The sequence below is a fragment of the Sapajus apella genome, unplaced genomic scaffold (assembly GCF_009761245.1).
Source record: "Sapajus apella isolate SASKATOON/1434 unplaced genomic scaffold, GSC_monkey_1.0 scaffold89, whole genome shotgun sequence".
In the NCBI taxonomy this organism is placed as follows: Eukaryota; Metazoa; Chordata; class Mammalia; order Primates; family Cebidae; genus Sapajus; species Sapajus apella.
The window spans coordinates 5,890,919-5,916,889 of NW_022437029.1; the positions used below are offsets into that span (position 1 = coordinate 5,890,919).

Below are 25,971 nucleotides of genomic sequence, written 5' to 3' on the forward strand. Positions count from 1 at the left end.
GACCAGGCACCACCTGTAATCACCCTCCTATAGATAGCTGGCATGGTATGGAGGAATCTTTCCAGAAAGCATTGTTTTTACTTAAGCACGATCAAACCCCCACCTAAGTCATGTATCCCATGCCTACTCCATGGACCCAGACCCTTTCACATGTAATTTCTAGAGTTGTAAGCCTTTATAAGGGCAGGAATATTCTTTGTTAGGGGAGCTTGGCTATTTGGGGTATTCAGACCTGCCGCAGCTCCCAGCCGAATAAATCACCACTTCCTTCCCAGTTCAGTATCTGAGAGGTTTGTTTCATGGCCCTTCCTGTTTCAAAACAAGGCATAGGTTTAGCTCTCCCTCATGTAACAACCCATGGGTAGTCAGATGCTCTAGGAATGGCAGATAGATCTGCTTCATTAAGTCACTCAGAATCCCCAATTCCTTCTACTTTGTTGCTCTGCCCTGTGTGGTCCTCATCTGACTCACCACTGATGCCACCTTGCAGTTCATCTAGAGGAGAATATATACTGTTTCTGTCAAACTTGTGCTATAGATACTAGATGCCTTTAAAGAGAGGTCAGCCAAGATGTTGGCACTTCTCTTACAGGTAATACTTCTTTCTGTAGCAATACTTAGTTTAAATTTTTATTCTGCTATAGTTGTAGTAGTAGGATAAAAGCTTAGCTAGCAGAAGCAGAAATTATCCTATTTAGGCGAAGTGAGCAGTCTGATTAGAGAGGATACCAAAAAGTGATTTCCTTCTTTAAAATAACCTCTGCATATAAATTTCCACCACTCAACTCTCTCCATTTTTCTGATTCCTCCCATAGAGGGAGTGTATGTATTTAATTACTAACTTTACTAGTATTATATAATCTATGCTCCAAAATGGTTAGCCTACAATTAGTAAGGGGGTAAATCTGTAGGATTGGAAAGGAAACCAACAGTTGTTAAGGATCTACTACTCCTGGACATATTACTAACTTTTCTTACTTATTATGTTATGGATACCACCTAACACCTTGATGATATAACCTCCCATTTTTTTTTCTTTTTTTTACAGATAAGGCATCTATGGCTTATATAGAGTTTAGGGGATTTTCCTTAAGATTACACGGTTAAAAGTTTCTTGGTTGAGACGGTAGTTCTAGGGGAAAAGAAAAGATCAAAATGACAAGTCAACTACTTTGAGTAAAGACCTCTGGCTGAGCAGGTCATTGGGTATTCTCAGAATTTGTTACCAGCTAGTTGTGTGGTTTTGGACATACCCCTTCGCATCACCCCAATGTCACCTTTGGTAAAGTGAAAGAATTGGTTATAGATATTCTTTAAATTATCTTTTATTCAGGGCTTTTACTGCTTAATTCTCTCAATTGTTGACTTGTACTTAGAATCTTGGGCAAATGCTAACTAATACAATCCATTTACCAAGAAGTGTATCTGATGACATTTTCATCAACTTTCTAAAGAAGCCATATTGTCCTTTTGGCCGGCTGTTGGAAAGCGTTTAAGATCTCCTGTTTACTTTCACAGTTGGCTCAAGGGCTCAAGGGCCAACTGTGAAAATAAAACAGGAGCTCTTAAACGCTTTCCAACAGCCTACCAAAACAGAGCCGTGTAAACAGAGCCATGCTAAGTGGCTCAGGGTGTCCTGGCTGATGTCACTAGGCTGAAGGGCCTTGGGGAAGGAAACAAGTTTCTTCCAGATTCAACCCTCCAACCAGCTACAGGTCCTGGAACAGTGAGTAACTCCTTTACTCAGAAGCTGAACATTAAAAGTGTTTTCTGATTCTTACCAATTTGGCACATAAGAAATACAGTAATTTTCTCAAATACATTTTTTTGTGAGAGTACTGAACATTGTATTTATTGGTCATTTGCATTTTTTGTAAATTGTAGATTTTTAAAAACCTCTTTGGCCGGGTACAGTGGCTCATTGCAATCCAAGTACTTTGAGAGGCTGAGGCAGGTGGATCATCTGAGGTCAGGAGACCAGCCTGACCAACATGGTGAAACCCCGTCTCTACCAAAAATACAAAAATTAGCCGGGCACGGTGGTGTGTGCCTGTAATCCCAGTTACTCTGTAGGCTGAGGCAGGAGAATCGCTTGAACTCAGGAGGTAGAGGTTGCAGTGAGCCAAGATGGCAACGCTGCTCTCCAGCCTGGGCAACAAGAGGGAAACTCCGTCTCCAAAAAACAAAACCAAAAACACCTGTCTGTAATAACTAGCAAGGTCTCCTGATATACTAAGGATATTAAAGACTGGCATATAATGAGTGTTTTTTTTTAAGTTTTCGTATGCCTTTTAATTTGTTTAAGGATATAGTCATTTATTTAGACTATAGATAAGGAACAGTTACATGTTTTATTTGAGAACATTTAGATTTTGGGGGAATATTACTATTCCTAAGGTTTTATTGACATATAAAATTTAAAAATATTATGTAATGAGAGCTATGTATTTTCTTTTTTGTGCATTTTATCATGGTTACTAGGTAAAGTGTCTGTCTCCATGAACATAGGAATTTCTGTTATTTTATCTTATGTTCTTAATACTTAACATATGACTTGAAATACAGAATATGCATAGTAAATGTTTCTCAAATAAATAAGTAAAAGTGTATGAGAAATAAATGTGCTATTTATGTGTTGTCATCTGAGTCATATTAGCACTAATTGAATAATTAGGATCCAGATTCACCCTTGGGCTTGGCACAAATGAGCTTGGACAACCCGGAATACAGATGGTTGACAATGAGTAATTAGGTTTAAATTATACCAGGAAACGGAAGAACATTCAGAAAATGGTTACAGATAATTACAGAAGATTGCATTACAGAGGAAAAATTTCCCACAGCGAGAGACAATAGGCCTCAGATGTCTTTACTGAGGGATACATTATGTCATAATTTCATTTTTTTGCACCTTTAAAATAAGAGGGTTTATTGTGTGAATTAGGCTAGATGTCATTTTTTCCCTGGAACTAGAAGAAAGGTTGAATAACCCCTTATGTTTATCTGGAACATGTCTTTCTGGCACTTAAAAATCTCAGAGCCAAAATTCGGTACCTTTCCCATGACCCCTCATTGAGAATATCTTAAAAATATGAGTGTGTATATGTGTGTGTGTGTATGTGTGTGTGTGTGTGTGTGTGTACATGGGAATGAGGAATGAAGGAACACTGTTGTACACAGAAATATCTGAAGTTTATCTTTTGCTTTAGGGCATTTGGTCTTACATCACCTTTTAAGTCTTATGCTCTCTTTGACTTTCGGACAGAACAAACCTCTGGATTTTTATATGCTCTAACTTCTTCCTTTGAAGTATTAGGGGTCTGTTTTCCCAGACTAAGGAATGGAGTGTTTAATCATCACTGTCATGTAGACCTAACATAGAAATACAAATATAATAAGACAAATGTTGACAAATTAAAGTCAGAAACATATTTATAGTGATATATGTTTACAAATAATATATTTTGTTGTAGGAAATAGGAAATCCAGAGAAGTGAAAAGAACAACAAAAGTTATCTGCAATTCTACACATGCAGATAACCATTGCTGAGATTTTGGAGTCCTTGTTTCCTAGACATGTTTTCCTATGTCTGTATGCACACATGTATGGGATGTTGTATATATGTATGTGTGCATGCATTTACGCATGTGTTTGCAGGTGTGTGTGTTTATTATACATTGAGTCATAACATATATTACATTTAAAACATACTGTTTTTACAGCATTATTGAGGTATAATTGACATATGACAAATTGCACACTCTTAAATTGTACAATCTAAGCTATATGTATACACATCAGTGAAACCCTTACCACAATCAAGATAATGAATTTATCCAACCTCTGTAAAACTTCTACACCTCTTTCGAAGTCCATCCTCCTCACTTCTCCCACCTAATCCACAGGCATCCACTGACCTGATTTCTGTCACTATAAGTTAGCTTGCATTTTCTAGAAATTGATATAAATGGAATAATACAATGTATGCTTGTTTCTCTCTGGCTTCTTTCACTCTGCATAATTATTTTGAAATTCATCCATATTGTTGCATTTATCAATACATCCATACTAATGCATTTATCAATATGTCATTCTCAGTGATCATTTATCACATTCCCTTATTATCTTTTTAATATCTATAGAAACTTAGTGGCGTCTTATTCTTGATATTAGTAATTTGTGTCTTCTTTCATCCTTTTCTCCTCAGTCAGTGTGGCAAAGAGTTATCAACTTTACTAATCTTCTCAACAAACCAGCTTTTGGCATCACTGATTTTTCTTTATTGTTTTTCTGTTCTCCTTCACTGTTTTCTGCATTGATTTGTATTATTTCATTTTCTTCTGTTTTCTGTGCTTCTTTGCTCTTCTTTTTCTAGTTTCTTAAGGTGGTAACCAATGATATTGATTTATGACTTTTATTATTTTCTAATATACATCTTTAATGTAGATTTCCCTCTTTAGTTTTAGGCATATCTCAAATTTTGATATGTAGTGTTTTTGCTTCTATTTAGTTCAAAATACTTTCTAATTTCCCTTTTGATTTTTTTCTTTGAGTCATGGGCTATTTAAAAGTGTATTATTTAGTTTTTGCACATTGACAAAGTTTCTCGATATTTCTTTTATTGATTTCATGATTTAATTCCATTGTTGTCAAATAACATACTTTGCATGCCTTGATCGACTTAATTTATTGAGACTTGGTTTTGGGGCTGGAATATGCTCTCTCATGGTAAATGATCCTTGCATACTTAAGAAGAGTACTTATTCCAGTGCCATGGGATAGACACTTCTGTAAATGTCAATTAGGTCTAATTGCTTGACAGTGGTTTTAAAGTTTTCTATATCTTTACAGAATTTTCTGTTTCTTCTATCAATTACTGAAAGAAGAACATTGACATCTCTGACTGTAACTCAGGATTTCTCTATTTTCGTTGCATTTTTATCAGTTTTTTTCTGACGTATTTTGAAGCGCAAATATTAGAAGTATAAACAGTTAGCGTTGTTATATTATTTAGATAAATTGACCCCTTTATCATTATGGAATAACTCTTTTTATTCCTGGTTATATATAATTTTAGAGAAATATAAAATACACACACACACACACACATATACAATCTACTTTGTCTAATCTTATTATAGCCACTCCAGCTATGTTTTTATTGGCATTAATATGGAATATCTTTTTTCTTTCTTTCGCTTTTAGCCTTTTTTGTCTTTGTATTTAAGGTTGGATTCTTGTTGGCAGAATGTTGTTGAGCTTTCCTTTCTATCTGACAATCTCTACCTTTCAGTTGCGGTGTTCAGAGATCATTTATATTAATGTGATTATTGATGTTTGGGTTTAAAATTCTTGTCTTGCTATTTGTTTTCTATTTGTGCCATGCCATCTGTTCTTTGTTTCTCATTTATCCATTTTGTGTCTTATTTTGGATTGATTGTATATTTTTATAATTCCAAATTTTCTGCTTTGCAAGATCATTCCCTATAGCTCTTTGTTGTGCTATTGTAGTAAATTCTTTAGAGTTATTTGGCATTAGCATACATTTCCAAATAGCACAGTACATCTTCAAGTGATATTGTGCCAGTTCACTGATAATTTGAGAGTTTTGCAACAGTGAACTTCCATTTCCCTTCTCCTGGCCTTTGTGCTGTTGCTGTCATACATGTTGCTTCTATACATATTATAAAACCGACATTACATTGTCATTACTTTTGCTTTCAAAGATCAATTATCTTTTAACTAATTTAAACAATAAGAATTAAAAACCTTTGTATTTACTCCATGGTTACCATTTCTGGTGCTCTGCATCCCCTCCTGATCAGATCTCTGTCTCGTATCAGTTTTTTCTACTTGGAGGATGTTCCTTTACCATGTGTTGTAGTACTTATCTGTTACTGACGAATTGCTTAAGCTGTTGTATGTCTGAAAAAGTCTTTATTTTGTCTTTACTTTTGAACAATATTTTTCTTGAGTAAAAAGTTCTAAGACAGCGGAGGTGGGTGATGGGGACGTTGGGGACTGATAACGTGGGGAGAAATGCCAGATGTAGGTGATGAGGGGATGGAGGCAGCAAACCACATTGCCATGTGTGTACCTATGCAACAATCCTGCATTATCTGCACGTGTACCCTAGAACCTAAAGTACAAAAAAAAAAAAAACCTCAAAAAATTTGTAAGGTGAATTTTTGGAGTCATTTAAAGATTTTGTTCTGCTGTTCTCTTGCTTGCGTTGTTTCTGATGAGATTTCTGATGTCACTGTCTTCTTAGCTCCTCTATAGTAACATGGTTTTTTCTTTTCTCACTTTAAGAGTTTTTCTTTATCATTGTTTTTAGTGTTTGAGTTTCATCAAATTTGCAACATTTTGGTCACCATTTCTTCACATAACTTTTTTTATGTCCTATTTTTTCTTCTTTCCTCCTGGATCTTCAATTACACTTACATTAGATGACTTGAAATTCCCCCACAATTCACTGGTGCTTTTTTTTTTTCTGGACTTTTCTTTTTTTTTCATTTTATTTTGTGTAGTTTCTATCCCATACAATATATTTTTCATCTGAAATGTAGCTTTTATCTGTAGATGTTTTATTTAGGTATTTAAAAAAATCTGCCATATCTCTGCTTAACCCAATATTTCATCTAGATTTTTTCGCATATGGAATTTAGATATAATAGCTGTTTTCATGTCCTTTTCTATCAATTCAATTATCTATTTTAATTCTTTGCCAGTTTTGATTGATTGATTCTTCTCTTTATTAAGGGTAGTATTTTTCTGCTCCTTTGTATGCTTGAAAATTTTTGATTGTAGGCCAGACAATGTTAATTTTAACATACTGAGTGCTGAATATTTTTCTATTTCTAGAAATATTTGAGCTACACTCAGAATTACTGTTATGTTACCCTGAAACAAGTTTGACCTTTTCGTGCCTTCCAAGATTTTTTATGTATAAACAGAGCGACATTTAGTCTGTGGTTAATTTACAGTACTGTTGAGACAAAACTCATGAGTGTCGTCATTTTCCATTTTGAATAGTGAGCACAAGTACTATTTCTGACTCTGTGAGAGTTGTGGTGATTGTTCCTTCTAATCTTTTTGGGTGGTTCTTTCTTTGGCCACAGATCACTTCCTCACAAGCATGAATTCATCAGTACTGAGTTGAGTAATTGAATAGGATTCTACAGATCTCTCTGTAGTGATCACCTCCTCACTACTCTGTGAACACAAGTTATGCTAGCCTTCCCAGAGTCCCAGCTCTGATTCCTCATCTCAGACAGATCACTGGATTTCATTTCTCTTCCTCCACACTTTGCTACAGTTGAGAAACTCTCCAGGCAGTAACCAGGGCAATTGCTGGGCTCTTTTATTTGCTTCCCATCTCTCAAAGTTTACTATCATCTTTTCCTGATGTTCATATATTGAGAGCCGTTGATTCATACGGTTTGTTCAGTGTTGAGTTGTTTAAGTCAGGAGGGTAAATCTTGTTCCTGTTACTTTATCTCGGTTGGAAGTAGAAATCACAAAACTTGTCCTCTAAGCAAAGCACATCACAAGCATTTTCTATTTATTTAAATGTTATTACTCTACAACATTTTTGATGACTGCAAAGTATTTTATTATTTAAAAGTACCATAGATTAATTCTTTATTTTGTATATTTAGTTTTTTCATACTATTATTTACAACATTGTGAATGAGCAGCTAAATGTTTTTGAACATCCATGATTTTCTCAACTGCATTAATAGAAGAGAAATTGCTGAGTTAAGGGGTATTTTGATTCAGATTTCCAAATTATCCTCTAAAAAGATTGCACCAGTTTATGTACTTTTTAGCTCTCCAAATATCTGGGTATTATTTTTTAAACCTCCAAGCTTTATAAGTAAAAATGACACATATATTGGTTTTCATTAGTATTTTTATTTCTTTTGATATATATTTTTAATTAGTTTATTGAAAAATCTCTGCACTTCCTTTTTGAATTTAGTTTATATCTTCTGCATATTTTAAAGTTTAGATTGTTGTCTTTTCTGTTATTCATTTATAAAATATTTGTATAGAGTATATGTGTGCATGTGGTCATGTGTGTGTGCATTTATGCATGTGTGTGTGTTTGTAACATTTTCATCAGTTTTTTGCTTGCTCTCTATGGCATTTTCAGATGTGATCAGATTTATTTGGCCTTTGACATTATGATTCCTATCTCTATCATTGTGTTTAGAAGGCCAATATTATTCCTACATCATTACCAAATAAATGCTTAATTCTATCTGCTTACAGATTTAACTTTTTTCTTTTTCCTTTTAAACCTCTAATCCATTTGGAATTTAATTTTCTTACTGATTAAACTTTGTTTCTCTATGTTTATATTTTAAGATGATAATATTAAATCATTTGTAATGCTTAAATTAAATATAAAATGGTCATGACACCATATATTTAAAGCCTTTCTCTCAGATTTGATATGCTGAATTTTTCATTATATTCATAACCTTGTTATAAATTTCTATTAATGCTCCATTGGTTTCTAGATTTTTTATTTTGTTCTTGTAAGCTGGCTGTCTCCTCCTGTGGCTGTTCTATATTATTTTAATTACTGAAACTTTATTGCACAACAGCAGGTTCAAGAGAGAATATCTGTAGGAATATCTACAAAGGAATATCTGTAGGAGAACAGTAGGCTCAAGGAGAAACCATCTGTTCTCCTAACATTTTAATGTTTTTCATATTTTCTTGACTGATCTTAAGTATTTCTGGAAAATTGAGAAGCCATGTAGATTTTGGATAATAGTGCAGACTTCACTTTCTTAGTGCCTGGGTCCAAATCCCAGCTTCTTAGCTGACTGGCAATGTGACTCAGCAAATTTATTCACTTCATTATGGCTCAGTTTTATTATCTGTAAAGTAAGGGTAACAGTAGTCCTTATAAGTTTATTATGATGATTGTGTGGGTGGAACCAGTGTGTGGCACACACAGGCACTTAATGGGAAGTTAGCTTTGCCATTTTCCTTTATTCTTCACTTTAGTTTTATTTATTTATTTATTTTAATTTATTATTTTTTGAGACAGAGTCTCACTATGTCGCCCAGGCTGGAATGCAGTGGCATAATTTCGGCTCACTGCAACCTTCGCCTTCTGTAGTTCAAGCAATTCTCCTGCCTCAGCCTCCCGAGGAGCTGGGTCTACAGGAGAGCACCACCACATCCAGCTAATTTTTTGTATTTTTAGTACAGACGAGGTTTCACCATATTGGCTAGGCTGGTGTCGAACTCCTGACCTTGTGATCTGCCTGTCTCAGCCTCTCAAAGTGCTGGGATTACAGGCTTGAGCCACTGCACCAGGCCTAATTTTAGAATTATTTTGTCAACTTCCCAAAAAATTTATTATGAATCTTATTACTGAGTCTTCTCTAGAAACATGACATGACTCTTCATTCACTTATTTTCTTTTGTGTCTCTTGGAAAGTTTTGTATTTTCTGTTGTGTATGTATAATATTTTTACATATATATACATGTATCTTGAATAATTAAAAAAAAAGCACACCCTGCGATCAACTTTATTGCTGATGGGTGAAGCCTCCTCCTCCCTATGCCCTTGGTCTTTCTGTTGGTCCAAAGCCCCTCCAGGATAGCACAGTGCTTAGGCTCTGCTGGGCCAGAGGCAAGGGAGACAGTCTATCCCCATAAGCCTGCCCTGGCCCAGTTGTTCCCCTGCCGCCTCCCACCCTATTTTGTGTGTGTGTGTGTGTGTGTGTGTGTGTGTGTGTGTGAATATACTCTATCCAAAAAGAATAGAGTATATCCACATGAAATCTAAGAAATAAGGCCAGCAGAAAATATGTGGGTATGTTAGATAGTAATTATCTCTGAGTATTAGGGTATGAGAATTTTTCCTTTGTAGTATTGTATATATTTTAAAATTTATTCACTGAGCGTTACTGATAGAAATCCATAATTTCGAAATGACTTCTGTGCCTCACCACTCTGTGTGGTTCAGACTAAAGGGGAGTGTCTGTTAGATGTTATGCATTGCATATTACACAAGTACATTGGCAAATAAGCTGTTGTTTTAAAAAATGTGTCATCAATTTCTAGAGAACTGGATATAATCTTGAAGCAAAACAATTTCAAGTAGATGACTGAAATCCTTCCTGTAAATGCATGCCTGTGGTCCCTGTGAAATCACCTTTTTTCCCTTTTCCTAATCTCCGTCCCCTCCTGAATCTAAATTTTCTTGGAATGATTGAAAATATCTGGACTCAATTTCAGAGGATATTCTGTCATGTATATTGCCAGGACTAGGGAATTTCAGCAAAACAAAGGACATCTTTAAATTTTTACCAGTCCCAGATAGAAGTTTCTAGAGTTCTAGGTTTTAGAAGAAATTTGACCATGAATGAAAATGTTGACATTTATTTCAGCATTTCAACATGAGGAAAGAGTGAGAACACAATCTACAGATCAGGGTTTCCTCTCATGTTCTTAAATGGGAGAGGGTATTTGAGACACCAAAGCACGAAAGCCACCACACAGGGAAAATACTGAGAACATCAGATCAGATTTTCCTTTTATGTTCTTACCATGTCATAAGGCAAAGTGCTTGTTCAAGGCCACTACAGCAGAAAGGCATTGCTGGCATTGCATCATCAGAACATTCCTTCCTTCCTCTTCCTTTCTTTCTTTTTCTTCCTTCCTTTCTTTCCATCTTTCTTTTCTTTCCATCTTTCTTTTCTTTTCTTCCTTCCTTCCTTCCTTCCTTCCTTCCTTCCTTCCTTCCTTCCTTCTTTCCTTCCTTCCTTCCTTCCTTCCTTCCTTCCTTCCTTTCTTTCCTTTCTCTCCTTTCTCTCCTTTCTTTCTTTCTTTCTTTTCTTTCTTTTCTTTCTTTCAGCACAGGAATATTTATTATATTTTAACTAGAAAGAGAAGATAACAAGCTCACAAGGTATGAATTATTATTTTATTTCTTAAATCAGGCTTCAACAACAATAATAAGAAGAAAGTCTGCATATATATTTTGGTCACTAATGTAATCTTCGAAGGCACGAAAGCCAGCAACACAAAGGAAAATGAACAATGACTGAGAATTTTTGATGTGCCAGAAACAAAGATCACTGCATTAAACTTCTTTATTTTGTTAATATTATTCTTAAACATTGAACAATTATTAATTATCATTATTTGGCAAAATATCAAACATGCACATAATATTCCTACAAATTGTCTTAATATCAATATTAACACTAAGCTTATTCCTTCCCCAAATTTAATGAGTTATGGTCCCACTCTTTATACGTATTAGAGTTGCTGGTAATATGCAAAACTGATTTTGTTTTCAAGGATAAATAGCAGATTGACTTTGCATTTGGTGGCCAGCTGTGTACCCTAATTTTTCATCTATTTTCTTAATACATTTAATTACATTTCATAAGCCCTGAGATAACCTGCTAATGATTCTATACTTTTAATCTATACTTTATTCTACTCAGTTTGAACCCCACATAATAAGCCTTTAAAATTATTTACAGATGGTTGTAACAGATGGTTGACAAAATTTACTACTTGTGTAGGTAAGACTGATACTACGGTCTTTAAGAGTTGCATATTTTATGTGCGCTTTTAACTTGTTAGAAGCAAGTCTTAAAATGCCATCTATAATTCTGTCAGAAAGCAAAGTGCTTTTCATTTTACTTACTTCTATATGTGTAACCAGATTCACTTTTTACCTCCTTTATAGAACAACTATTTTTTTCCTTCTCCAAATATTAATACTTGTCTTCCAACTGAACAATTGCTAAAAGGAACTTAGCATTTGCACAGCACATTGATAACTATAGTGCTTAGCAGAGAAATATGCCCATAATAGCCATCATAATAGCCATCTGGTAAATGTTTGTTCCACATGGAATAAGCGAATTATAAAGCAGCTGTTTGAGTCATATACTGTTCATCATACACTGTAACTAATTTTGTTCAACTAGGAAGTTCAGTTTACCAGATTTAATTCGCCCTCAAGTGTAAATCCAAAAATATGAAATAAAAAAAATCAATGTACTAATTCTCAGAAAAAGTAAACAAGTTAATCATTGTTGTTACTATAGTATTAGTTGATAGAAAATTTTAAAAAAGGAATTACTTTCCACTAAATATTATGTACAACTAAGTGAGGGGAAGAAAGTTTAAAAAAACTAAAAGATGTTAGCTAATTCTCATCATTTTTTCCACATTTATCCTTGCAGCTTTTTTTGATGACATTAACTTTATCATTAGCATTTATTATTATTATACTTTAAGTTCTGGGGTACATGTGCAGAACGTGCAGGTTTGTTACATAGGTGTACATGTGCCATGGTGGTTTGCCTCATCCATCACCCTATCTACATTAGGTATTTCTCTTAATGCTTTCCCTCCCTTAGCCCCCACCCCTTGACAGTCCCCTGTGTGTGATGTTCTCATCCTTGTCCATGTGTTCTCATTGTTCAACACCCACTTATGAGTGAGAACATGCAGTGTTTGGTTTTCTGTTCTTGTGTCAGTTTGCTGAGAACGTTGGTTTCCAGCTTCATCCATGTCCCTGCAAAGGACATGAACACATCCTTTTTATGGCTCTGTAGTATTCCATGGTATATATGTGCCACTTTTTCTTTATTCAATCTATCATTGATGGATATTTGGGTTGGTTCCAAGTCTTTGCTATTGTGAACAGTGCCACAATAAACAGACATGTGCATTTGTTTTTATAATAGAATGATTTATAATCCTTTGGGTATATACCCAGTAATGGGATTCCTGGGTCAAATGGTATTTCTAGTTCTAGATCCTTGAGGAGTTACTACACTGTCTTCCACATAGTTGAACTAATTTACACTCCCACCAACAGAGTAAAAGTGTTCCTATTTCTCCACATCCTCTACAGCACCTGTTGTCTCCTGATATTTTAATGATCACCATTCTAACTGGTGTGAGATGGTATCTTAATGTCATTTTGATTTGCATTTCTCTAATGACCAGTGATAATGAGTTTTTTTCATATGTTTGTTGGCTGCATAAATGTCTTCTTTTGAGAACTGTCTGTTCATATCCTTTGCCCACTTTTTGATGGGGTTGTTGTTGTTGTTTTTTTTCCTGCAAATTTGTTTAAATTCTTTGTAGATTCTGGATATTAGCCCTTTGTTAGATGGGTAGATTGCAAAAAATGTCTCCCATTCTGTAGGTTGCCTCTTCACTCAGATGATAGTTTCTTTTGCTGTGCAGAAGCTCTTTAGTTTAATTAGATCCCATTGTCTATGTTGGATTTTGTTGCCATTTCTTTTAGTGTTTTAGTCATGAAGTCCTTGCCCATGCCAATGTCCTGAATGGTATTGCCTACGTGTTCTTCTGCATTTTTATGATGTTAGGTTTTATGTTTAAATCTTTAATCCATCTGGAGTTAATTTTTGTATAAGGTGTAAGGAAGGGAACCAGTTTCAGCTTTCTGCATATGGCTAGCCAGTTTTCCCAACACCACAGCTTTTTTGTTCATATATTTATTCCTGTTAACTTCTCTAGCTGAAAGGGGCTTTTATTATCTGAATGGAGTTCCCCCATCACCTTAAGTACAAATTATTAGTGAAAAGCTGGTGCAAATGTAAGGCTATATTTTCATGTCATGCTATATTTCTGCATTTATTTTTTGCTAGAATTAAATTTTTCCTGTTTAAATGATGCTGTATAGAATGAGATAATCTTCCAATTACTATGATATTACTTGCTTATAATATCCAGTTTTTGTTGATAGCTTTAAAACATATTGCACACATGTCATCTAGCACACTAATAAATAACTATTACTCTTTTTTTGAAAGGATACACTGACAAATTCTTAAGTTAATGACTTTAGCCTAGTATTTTTAGTCAGTTAAAGAACAATAGCAATGGTAAAAACGTTTACAACACATTTCATGGTCTGGTTCTCCCATCTTATGGTACAGGTTCCATCAGGTGTGGTATCCCAAAAACCAGAGCTGGCTGTGTGAAAGCCATATGCACTCTTCTGGACCACTGCACAGGTCACAATATTTTTGTAAGCTTTTCTCAACTTAACCAGATGTATTAAGGATTGTTCCACTATGCTTGCGGTCCACTGGTTAATGTTGTGATTATAATCTTCACCACTTAAAACCCCATCTACACACTCTTTGACAATATTGTGAGCTTCCTCAGCATTGAAACCAACCTCATCGCAGTGGTGATGGTATTGCTCTGTGGTAGCACCGGCTCTCCTTCACATAGTCAGAACATATCTGACCAAAGAGAAGACTGTCTGCACAAAGACGGGGACAGCTGCCCAAGGGGTCCTCCCCCTACTGTTCTCACAAAGTTTTGCCTTTGCTATGGCAAGTGCTATTGCCTGCAGAACGCTGAGTGTACCCTCAGGGTTCACAGAGACCTGTCTCCCTGAGGTCTCTCAGGTGCCACTGCTGACCAGTGGTAACGGGGAAGACCACGATTGTGAGGTCAGCATGGTGAAATGTTGCTTTCTTGACAAAACAAATGTGTTTCCTTCTGATCCAGGAATAAAGATCTGTTGAATAAACAGAATGAGCATGTAGAAGGGAGAGACTTTATCTAATCAGACTAGAGAAAGTGTGCTTTTAATATCTGTGGAACAATCTGTAAGATTGGACGTTTCCTCTGATAACAGAAACTCCAGAGTTACAAGAGAGATGGCTTCCTGACATCACAGACACTAAAAGGCCTTCTGAGTAGGAGTAGCAGTTGAATTTTTGACTACTGTAAGGGAAATGCAGTACCAAAAAAAAGCCCATGGAGATCAAGTCATTTCTTACTAGCAAGTACCCCTGACTTGTACATATTTGTTGTCAGATCCACAAAGAAAATAGTGTAAGTTCATTTTCTGTCAATTATTAGGGATCTATTGTGCCATAACAAATTACTCTGAAATTTAGCAGCTTAAACAGTAAACCTTTATTATCTCACCCGGTTCCTGAGAGTCAGGAATCTGACAGTGACCTAGCTTGGTGGTTCTGCCTCAGGGTCGCTCATGAAGTTGTGGTCAAGCTGTTGACCACACTTTGTCATCTCTGAAGACTTGACTGCCTCTGAGGAACTTGCTGCTAGGCTCACTCATGTGGCGGTTGGCAGGAGGCTTCAGTACCTGTCCTTGAGGAGCACTCTCTGGGGTTGCCCTAGAGATGGCTTCTCTCAGAGTGGGTGATTCAAGAGAGAGAGAGTCCCAGATGACCACAGGATGCCTTTTTCTTTTTTTTTTTAATTGCACTTTGGGCTCTGGGGTACATGTGCACATTCTGCATCCTGTAGGATTGTTGCATAGGTACATGTATGCTATGGTGGTTTGCTGTCTCCAACCACTGCCTTCCCCCCGTCCCCACTGCCCCACCACCTACATCAGGCATTTTTCTCGGTGTTATCCCTCCCCATCCTCCCCTATCCCTGTGCTGTCCCTCCTCTTCCCCACCTAGCCCAGTGAGTGTCATTCTCTTCCCTGTGCCCAAGTGTTCTCATTGTTTATCACCCACCCATGAGTGAAAACATGTGATGTTTGGTTTTCTGTTCTTGTGTCAGTTTGCTGAGAATGATGGTTTCTAGATTCATGCATGTCTCTACAAAGGACACAAACTCATCGTTTTTTATGGCTGCATAGTATTCCATGGTGTATATGTGCCACATTTTCTTTGTCCAGTCTATCACTGATGGGCATTTGGGTTGGTTCCAGGTCTTTGCTATCCTAAACAGCACCACAAAGCACATGCGTGTGCATGTGTCTTTATAATAGAATGATTTATAATCCTTTGGGTATATATCCAGAAACGGGACTGCTGGGCCAAATGGAATTTCTATTTCTAGCTTCTGCACAGTGAAAGACGCAATCATTAGAGTGAACGGGCAACCAACAGAATGGGAACACATTTTTGCATTCTACCCATCTGACAAAGGAATAATATCCAGAATCTACAAAGAACTAAAGCAGATTTACAAGAAAGAAATGAACAAAGCCATTCAAAAGTGGGCGAAGGATATGAACAGATCATTTTCAAAAGAAGACATACATGTGGTCAACAAACATGAAAAAATCCTCATCATCACTGATTATTAGAGAAATGCAAATCAAAACCACATTGAGATACCAGTTAGTTAGATACCACTGTCTCATACCAGTTAGAATGGCAATCATTAAAAAATCTGGAGACAACAGATGCTGGAGAGGATGTGGAGAAAAAGGAACAATTTTACACTGTTGGTGGGAATGTAAATTAGTTCAACCATTATGGAAGACAGTGTGGTGATTCCTCAAGGATCTAGAAATAGGATGCCTTTTATAACCTAGTCTTGGCAATGGCATGTGATCACTTATTCCAGATTATATTGATGACATAGACCTGACCTGGTACAGTGAGGGAAAAGACTACACAAGGGCGTGGACACCAGGAGGCAGAGATCATGGGGCCATCGCCAAGGCTGCCCGCCACAACTATTAAAGGTATTTTTTATTGACAGCTCACAAAGAATGACAGTTGCTCATTCTTTGGCTTAAACTATTCAAGGCTGGTGGGGGACACACGAACCTTGTTAAACTGTGGAAAGGTCTAAATGTGTTTTATAGAAACCATTGAGTAAACTTTTTTTTTTTTTTGCTTAGTGAGCAAAAAAAGGAAGGAAAGGAAGGGGCAAGTGTGTGTGTGTGTGAGTGTGTGTGTGTGAGAGAGAGAGAGAGACAGAGAGAGAGAGAAAGAGAGGGAATGTAAAAATCTAATTTTTTACCAAAATTATGTTTTTCTTCCAGGTGAACATATGGCTTTAACATAACTTCTATTTCACAAACCCCAAATTGAGCACCTCTGTTACCTCTCAACTAAACATTGACTTTTTCTGAAGCTTTGAAATCATAATCCACATGAAGATTGAATAGCATGCAGATGAGTGTACCAATATCTCCTTATGTAGATTTTCATCTTTTATGTATGGTGACCCTAGGTAAGGAGAAGAGGTGATCTAGCTCACTTGGTGGGATGAGGATCTTCACCCAAATTCGCAAATAAAGGAGAGTATACACAGCTGTTCTTTTGTCTGTGGGTTGGTGGTAGGGAAGTGAAGTTGTGTTCAAACAGAGAAGACATCTTAACTCAGCACCCAAACCAAAATGAGCCTCAGTGATGTTGAAGGTTGAAGGTCAGATGCTACACAGCTTTTGTTAGTCTGTTGACATAGACATGATATTTAGATATTGAACATGTTATGAATTGCTCCATTTTTCAAAAACACTTTGAAGGTTTTTTTTTTTTTTTTTTGGAGACAGAGTCTCACTCTCTCACCCAGGCTGTAGTGCAGTGGCACAATCTTGGCTCACTGCAACCTTGCCTCCTGGGTTCAAGCAATTCTCGTGCCTTAGCCTTCTGAGTAGCTGGGATTACAGGCATGCCCCATCATAACCAGTTAGTTTTTGTAACTTTAATAGAAACAAGGTTTCACCATGTTGGTCAGGCTGGTCTGAAACTCTTGGCCTCAAGTGATCCACCCACCTTGGCCTCCCAGCATTGGGATTATAGGCGTGAGTTACCATGCCCGACCAGAAGGTTTGTTTTTAAACACAATTTTACTGGGTGTGGTAGGATGGGTAAATGATAGGACAGAAAATCACTAGTGATCATTAATATGGGTGACACCTTCCACAGGTTATTCATTTAATATTGACAACATCATCCTTCACACAAGAGAGATAATTTGCCCAAAGTCAAGCAGATGGGAAAAGGAAAACTAGGCTGTGTTCTCCCTAAATCTCATGCTCTACTATATTAGGGAGGACTCTGGCAGATGGTACATCCTAATTATTTGAAAGTCACCAGTATTTTTAAAAATTGCATATATAATTAAGGTTAGTTTATCCAGAATTCTAATTGCAGCACGTGTCCGTAAATCTCTATTACAATCACCTGAGTTTGGCCATCTGGGGCATGTGGAAAAAGCCCAGGTATAGACACTTTGGATTCTGGCATTCCTTTGTACAGGCTGCTACCTTGGGTAAGGAAATTCACCTCTCTGAGGCTCCTGTCAGCCTCTGAGGCTTGCATGGGATAGCATGTACCGAATTACTGCACACACAGCCTGGTGTACACTTAAGCACAAAAGATGTGTCAAAGTTTTCAGAAACATTGACAGTGAGACATCAACTATAAAATTTGCTGCAGAGTGGGTCAATATTGCATCACTGCATTCCAGCCGGGCACACAGCAAGACTCTGTCTCAACAACAACAACAACAACAACAACACAAATAAGCAACTTGCTGCAGAAATGGACACTGTTGTTCTTAGAAACGTGACTCTAGGGAAGTTAAACTACCAACTTGCTTTAGGGGAAGTGAGTGATCTGCCACCTACATGGAATTGGGGAGGTTTTGCTGAGAAAGTAACTCGTGAGGAAGGCAAAATATGGTTAAGACAAAATGTAACCATCTATAGCGATAAAGTGAAAATCGGAAATAGAACTGCATCAATGATCTTTCAAATAGAGGAGAATGTGGTGAAAACTGCAGTTAACATTTGTTAACAGTGGGTTCATTAGGTTCAGCTTATCAGTAACCTGATTCCTGTTTCTTAACTGATAAAGAAAACGGGAGGTTTTTAAAGAGAGGGTGGCTGCTGTATTTAGTAGAGCTATAAAGCTGTTAGAGAAATTGGCTCCCCGAGTTATTAAACTGCTCCTAGGAGGTTGAGAAAGAAAGAACTCAAGTACAACCCACTGAGGGTAAGTGCCTTTGGGGTGTTTTTCAAAAATGCTTTTATCTCAAAAGGAATAAAATTTTCATATAAAAATTTAGGATAATAATAGTCATTATTATCAATTTTGCTTGTGAGAAAGGTAATATTACCAATGGGAGAATCAAGTTACAGATTGATGAAATCCTTTGAAATCTTGTTTGTGTAATGTGTAACTTTGGTCTCATGTGTTGGAAAAGAACTGGTTGAGGATAAAAAGGATGGGGGCTTTGCAGTGCACATAGAATGCTCATAATCCAGAGTTATTATTTCTAAAATCCACTAAAATCCAGCAGTGGAATCTACTCAGATTGAGACAAAGGAAAAAAAAAAAAAAAACCAAAACGAATGAAGCAAGAAGCTGCTGGCCAAAAGGGGTGAGGAAGCAGGGTCGAATCCATCTACAAGAAGAAAATAGAGAAGGAACATGATGGGGGTGAATATGAGGATATGAGAAAGCCCTCCTGAGTGAGGGCCAGTGTTTCCGGAGGGGTGGGGAGTGAATAAGAATGGTTTAAGTTCAAGTTTGTTGTGGATGCCTGCTTTCATGCTCTGCTTGGTGGCTCCATTCTCCCTCTCTCTGAAGGCTACTCAACAGAGGGTGCAGAGGTAAGCACTACAGAACTGGTCCCAAAGCCTTATCCACTGAATGTCAGTTTTTCCTTATAATTTCTTACATGCGTAAGGAAATGGGAGGCGTGTTTCTGTCTGGCTATAGCAGTTCTCCTACCAGATTCTGAGGCCAAACTCTTCATGTACCATCGTTCCTAAATACCGTTATAGACATGACTATCTCATTTTGGTTATTCCATGCGTAGTGTTGGAGACAGAAAGCTCTGGACTAATGCAGATCTGCATGTAATCCCTGCTCTTACACTTACGTGTTGCATGACATTAGGCAACTCATTTACTTCTTCAATTCTTGGGTTCCTTGCTTACAAAGAGGTGACCATCATATTAGTACTAACATCATGTTCAGAGGGTAGTTTCTGAAAATTAAATGGGTATAAGTATTTAGGGCAGTTCTCAGCCAGCAGTCAACATTGAATGTTGTCAGACCTCATCATTGTCCTTATTTTGTCCCTTCCTTGCCCTGGGAACTTTTGTCTCTGTGCCCTGTAGACATGCTGCTGTGACTGTTGATTTGAATGTTACAGGATCCCCAGGACGACCTGGGGTTCTCTCTGTTCTTCAATGAATTGTTTAGGTGAGGAGGTTAGTTCCAAGTTACTTTTCTACTTGGATGCCCCTGTGTTTGGAGATGTGGTCCCATAGTTGTATATCGTTGGTTTTCAGGTACCTGTTTTTTCTCTAGGAGAACTCTTCATCTATGTCCTTGAAAATATTTGTCCTATAATTACAAAGGGGTTTATGGTTCTCTGCCCACTCCTCCATAATTCCTGGTTTTCTGGGAGTGCAGAGGCAGACAACTGCAAAGGAGAGCCCCCCAAGGATTTGGGTGATGACTCTGAGCCAGGCTGACATCCATGTCCAAGAGCAAATGCAGTCTGGTGGGTGGGATATAATGCAGGAGTCTTCCAACAGTGACAATGCTGACATTGTGGAAGTATGCGTGTATGTGTGTGTGTGTGTGTGTGTGTGTGTGTGTGTGTGTGTGTGCGCGTGTGCACATGCATTCATGTGCAGTAGGGTCCTACTACAGGTTGGTAGGAAAAGATCTCTCTGGTCCTAGAACAAAAATCTAACAGCAATCAAGAGTCCAGTTCTAAGAAAGACAAAGGAAAGGGCTAGGCAGGTTGTCTGCATTCTGAATAGGGACTGAGGCCTGGGCTCAGACACAGAGGAGAATGGAGAAATGGGGTGATGACAGAGACATCTTTAAAATATTTGTGGGCTAAGGGTAAGATGGCTCCAACTTGTCTGGGATGTATTTGTCCTTAGCACACTTGGAATAATGTAGCAGCAGCAGCAATTGACACTGAGACTGCTTTGTGCCATACTCTGAGCCAAGCACTTTCCACACACTATATCCTGCCATTCTTATGATAATGCTGTGAAGTAGGAATGAAACCAAGTCTTTGCTGACTCCGATTCTGTATGTTCAACCAATGCTGGTGAGGGCCCGAGGCTCCCTACAGTAAGACTAAACATGGGCATGTGTGTGGCTGAGCTGAGTCTGTGGGATTGGCCCTGGTATTGGGTGTGACTGAGGCCTGGGCAGAAGGAGATGCTGTGCTGATGGAAAAACACCCAATAAAGATGGTGTCCACCAAGATGTAACTGAGATTTAGAGAGGACCTGATAACTTATCAGATGGGTGGGTAGTCTTGAATTTCAAAAACCGCAAATCCTATCTAAAACTGCTTTTGTCTTGTGACAACTTAGTTAAATATGACTTGAGGATATCAGGGGCCAATTTTGAGCCAATTCTATGATTGAAACCAAGACTTCCCTGTCACAGGTGAGTGACAACTATCTGAGCTGGTGGTACATAGGTAAAGAATTTACTAAGACAGCTGTAGATAAAGGCAGATTTATTAGAGAAAGTATGAAAATATATTACAAGGTTGCAATAGGCAGCACAGCCAGAGAGGAACTGATTACAAAAATCAAAGTCTTGCTGGGTCTTTATAGGATAGTTCCTGCGCTCCAGGGTGCTATATGTAGTATTGATAATGCCAAGCTTGTAGTGAGCTAACTTGCAGGTGTCTGGAGATAGTTGGGTGCCGGAAGATTGTGAGTTATTTGCTCATAAGGGCTATGTGTCCCGGGCCGTGAAGAAAGGCAGACTTACAGTTTGTCTGCTTCCTCTCTTTGCTTTCCCCTGGTACTGCCAGTCTGACCAGCCTGACGCTTTTTCTCTAATTAGGATTCCATGCTTCCTACACCTTCCTCTCAGGAGGTTCAGTCAAACTGTGATGGAGTGTCTGAAGGCCGAGTTACTGAGCCTCTGCCCTCTCAGACCCACTGCCACCCAGCTGAGGCTCCCTGAACAGGGGTGTATGCTGTGGGAAAAAGGAATGTGGATGGCCCTGGGGTTGCTGGTCACCCTCCCCAATCCACACTCTCCCTGCTCTCCCACAGGACCAGTCAGCATTTCTGTTAAGTTCTCTTCACCCTGGGGCCTTATAATCAGAAAATAACATCTACCATTTTCTGCAAGCTTGGCTGAAAGAACCCCACGCTGTACCTGAATGTCTTTGAGTCACTATCTGCGCAGAGACCTTAAACTATAAGGAAAATCAGAGTCTCCTGATGCCCATGTTCAGGACAAGTTTTCTTGGATTTCATTCTTTAGGAATGGTGAGCTGATGGGTAAAGACCAAGACTTTAGTAAGGAATTCCCTCATCATTTTTCTCTTCTTGAGCAAAACCTTGTTAGATTTGGGGTTGTAATGTTCAAAATTGCTTTACTTTCATTTCAGCTTTTTTTCTTAAGAAGTGGTTTCTGGAAATCTGAGCTGCTTTGTGCTCTCTGACAGGCTTGTGGCAGATCATCACAAATGTACACACCAACTCTCAAGACACCAGAAAAATCACACGTTGGAGGAATTCTCTAGAAAACTAGCCCCCATGCAAAGTGAATAGCTTTTTCAAAATGTAATCTACATTAAGATTTTTGAAACTAACACATTCCTCAATCATAGCAACAAAACGAATTACTTAAAGTGAATTCAGCTCCTGCTTTCATTAAGAGAGTGTTTTCAGGGAATTAGAGGTCTAAGGTAAACGTGGCTCCTTTTGGTTTTTCCATTTTCTCTGTCTTCAGGCTGTTTGTTGCCATTTTTATCCTTCCCTTATCTCAATATGCCGGTGATGGTTTGTGCCTCCAGCTGCTGGGTCAGACCACGGCTCATTCAGCCACTTCTGATTTCTAGTTCCACCATCACGATGAAAGCATTCTTAAATCTGTTCACACAAAAAAGAATTTGATTGTCTTTGGCATGTTTCTGCAGTTAGTTAATTGAGTCCTGAGCACAGACTAAAGGGAAGAAAATGGAAATAAGATTTGTTTGATAGGAGGAGTCCTGCTAAGACTTGTCTGTTCCATGCTCATTTACCTAAAAACTTTCATAAACCACATTCCAAATTCCAGTATATAAATCTTTATCCTATTTCCCAAACCTCATCTCATACTTTTTATGTAATCTGGTGGGTATAGATATTCCCTCGGTAAACCTGAGAAAATCTAGAATGACCGAGGATGTGAAAGGAGTAACATAGCTACTCAGGTTCCTGAGTCCTGTGGTAGAATTTCCTTCTTCAGAGAAGGGGAGAAGAAAGTAGATAAGGAAAGGAGCATTCATCTTGCAGCAGCTTGGAAGAGAGCTGGGAGTTTAATTTTTATAAAAAGAAAGCAATCAAATCATCCAATACAGCCTATTTTCAACCAAAAGTATTTCATAATTACATGAAGATCTATCTAAAATTATGTAAAAATTACCTAGAATTACCTAAAAAATTGTACATTTTCATTTCCCTTCTGTTATATTATATGGATACCCAGCTACCATTTATTAGTAGTAGATACAGACTATTTAAAAGACAAAATAATATATTCCAAAAAGCCCTAGAAACCAAAATTCCAAAGAAGAATTCTTTGTAATTGGCAAGGCTGGCTTTGATTGAGTGTCAAACTTCCTGTATAATGACGGATCAACTTAGAAATTTGATTGATTCACAGCATTCTGAAATTGTACAACTCTCTCAGTACTTGTATTATTTACGTGTCTTCTTTTATTCTTTCCAATTGAATGATGTTTTGATGTACACTTAGCTACTTATAAGGGCAATATTTTAAAATCGGAGCAATTTCTTTAAAATTAAAATGTTTCAGCAAAATACATTTTAAAATGCACTGTAATTATTCAAACAATGTTACACTATTGTAGTTTAAGAATAATAAAAAATATAATTTATAAACTCACTCCTTTTATATAACAAACCCGATTAATGTTCTGTGTTTCTTATTAGAGTTTCTCCTATTATAGTATAGCTTTACAAAGTGGTAGTTGATGAGTAAATACAATTTTGTGATTTGTTTTCTTTTTACATAAAATGAGAACAAACTCAGTATGTAAATTGCTTCATAGATTTTTAACTTATTTTAATAAATTTATCATGTCTATTTATAAAAACAAAAAAAGGATTTGATTTCAGTAAACATACATTTGGAGAGAAACTCAATCCTCATAAAAACCTAACCACAGGCCACACATATTTTAAAATGCAACATGTATTTATTGAGGATCTCCTAGGGGACATAAATGAACAAAATGAACAAAGCAGAAAATATACATGATGTTTAAGTATTCAGTATGCTGCAAGTTGTAAATGCCATGGAGGAAAAAAATCAAGCAGAGTTAGGAAGATTGGGAGTACAGTGTTAGTTGCTGAAAGGGTGAGGAGGATAGACCTCATTAAGAAAGCAGCAGGACTAGAAGGAGGTGAGGGAGTGAGTCACACAGACACCTGGAAAGAAAATCCAAGAGAGGGAAACAGCTGGTACAACACCCTGCTGTGCGAGCAGGCTCAGGAGGTCAAGCAACAGGAAGGACAGAAGTACACGCATTGTGGAGTTAAGTTTGGGGGTGTAGCAGGATGTAAATCAGAGAGGTGGGGGGTGGCAGACCCCAGAGGATCTTCTTGTCCATTGCAAGCAATTTGGGTTTTGTTGGATAAAGCAGAAGTTTGAGGAGAGGAGTAATTTGAAAGGATCACTCTGGCTTCTGCTTTGAAAATCAGTTATAGGAGACAAGGGAAGGCCCAAAAAGTCCACTGCAAAGGTTAGTGCAATAATTCAGGCAAGAGATGGTGGTGGCTTCGATCAGCAGAGATGGCCATAAGAAGTGGTCACATGGCTGAGTTCTGGCTATATTTGGAAAGTAGGTTCACTGGGACTTACTGGTGTATTGAGAGTGATGTGCTAGAGAAGGAGAAGTATAAGGATGCCTCCAAGGATTTTGATCTGTGCAGTTGAGAAAAGATGAAGTTGCCATCAACCAAAATAGGAAGGATGGCTGAAGGAGCAGATTTTGGGAGGAAGAACAGGGATTAATCCTTGACAGGTTAATTTTGTGATGTCTGGAATACAGACAAGTGAAGGTGTTCAGTCAGCAGGTGGATATGTGAACCTGAAGGTTAGGGAAAACCTGTGGATGGCAGGTATAACCACAAGAGTGTAATCGGCATAGAGATGATGTTTCAAACCAGTTAACTGGGTGATATCACGTGGGAGTGAGAGTGGACAGAGAAGAAAACTATTTCAAGGACTGAAACTTCAGGTAGTGGGGAGAAGAGGACAGGCAAAGCAACAGCCTGTGGGTTTTGAAGAAAGATGCTGGAGAACTTGCTCCACTTTGACAAAGGCTGCTTATAGTTCAAGATAAGGGGAGGATGCAGGACTGAAGATTCCTAAGCAACATGGTGGTAATTGGTGATATCAACAACTGCATTAAAAAATCATGGTGGAAACTAATTATTAACAAAATTAAAATTTAAAGAAACAAGTCATGCAATGTTTCCAAAGTAGATTCAAATTCTATAATGTTATTGCAAAACAAACAAACAAAAACAAAACAAACGAAGAAAAATGAGAAAAAGAAAAAAGAGGTTCTAAGATAAAAGAGTTAAAAAATAAGTAAATCAGCTCAGAAAACTCAGCAGGCTATGTCTTTCTGGTGGTTAGCAGCATCTGCTTATTAAAAAGTTTCAAAGGTCCTTTGGAAATACAATTTATTGCACTATGTTTGTACATTTCTTAACACATTTTTAAAAAGAAGTCAATTAAAATTTCCTGAAGTGACTGTCCATAGAACATTTTGAAAACAGAGAAGCTATATAATCACAAATATATCTCTCTCCCTTTTGCTAGTGATGGATACTCAACTGCCTCTGCTAGTTATGATTCAACTCTTGCTTTGATAGAACAATTTTTTTAGGTACAAACATTGTCAATGAGAATAATTGTTGCACAACGCAGTCACAGAAGAGAAACAGAAAGGAAGGGAGGTGCAACAAAATGAAACTAAATATTAGCCTTCTCACTTGAATACATTTGATGAGAGGATAAAATGTCCATGTAGGTGTGGATTTATGGGATGTGTTCTTCAAACAATTACCAAATATTTATTAACCACCCTCTCAGAGTAAGCTAGTACGCTAGGTACTTATAGGATTTCTGCCCTTACAGCATTTTGTGGCTTATCCTCAGTATCTTTTTTATCTCCCTTCCCTCCC

At 37.5% G+C, this 25,971-nt stretch overlaps 1 protein-coding gene and 1 pseudogene across 2 annotated transcripts in view; one reads left to right on the forward strand and one right to left on the reverse strand.

Annotated features, from left to right (window-relative positions):
* Positions 1-13,836: 13,836 nt before the first annotated feature.
* LOC116534698 lies at positions 13,837-19,533 on the reverse strand (annotated as a pseudogene). Its single transcript, XR_004261831.1, has 2 exons — positions 19,502-19,533; positions 13,837-14,257 (listed from the first exon to the last, which is right to left on the reverse strand). The product of XR_004261831.1 is annotated as a dynein light chain Tctex-type 3 pseudogene (transcript).
* The window catches only part of IL1RL1 (interleukin 1 receptor like 1), a 35,455-nt gene continuing 27,350 nt past the window's right edge, over positions 17,867-25,971 (forward strand). Inside the window, exon 1 of the mRNA XM_032255549.1 lies at positions 17,867-18,760. The gene's annotated coding sequence lies outside the window, so the exon portion shown is untranslated. The remainder of the gene's footprint in view (positions 18,761-25,971) is intronic.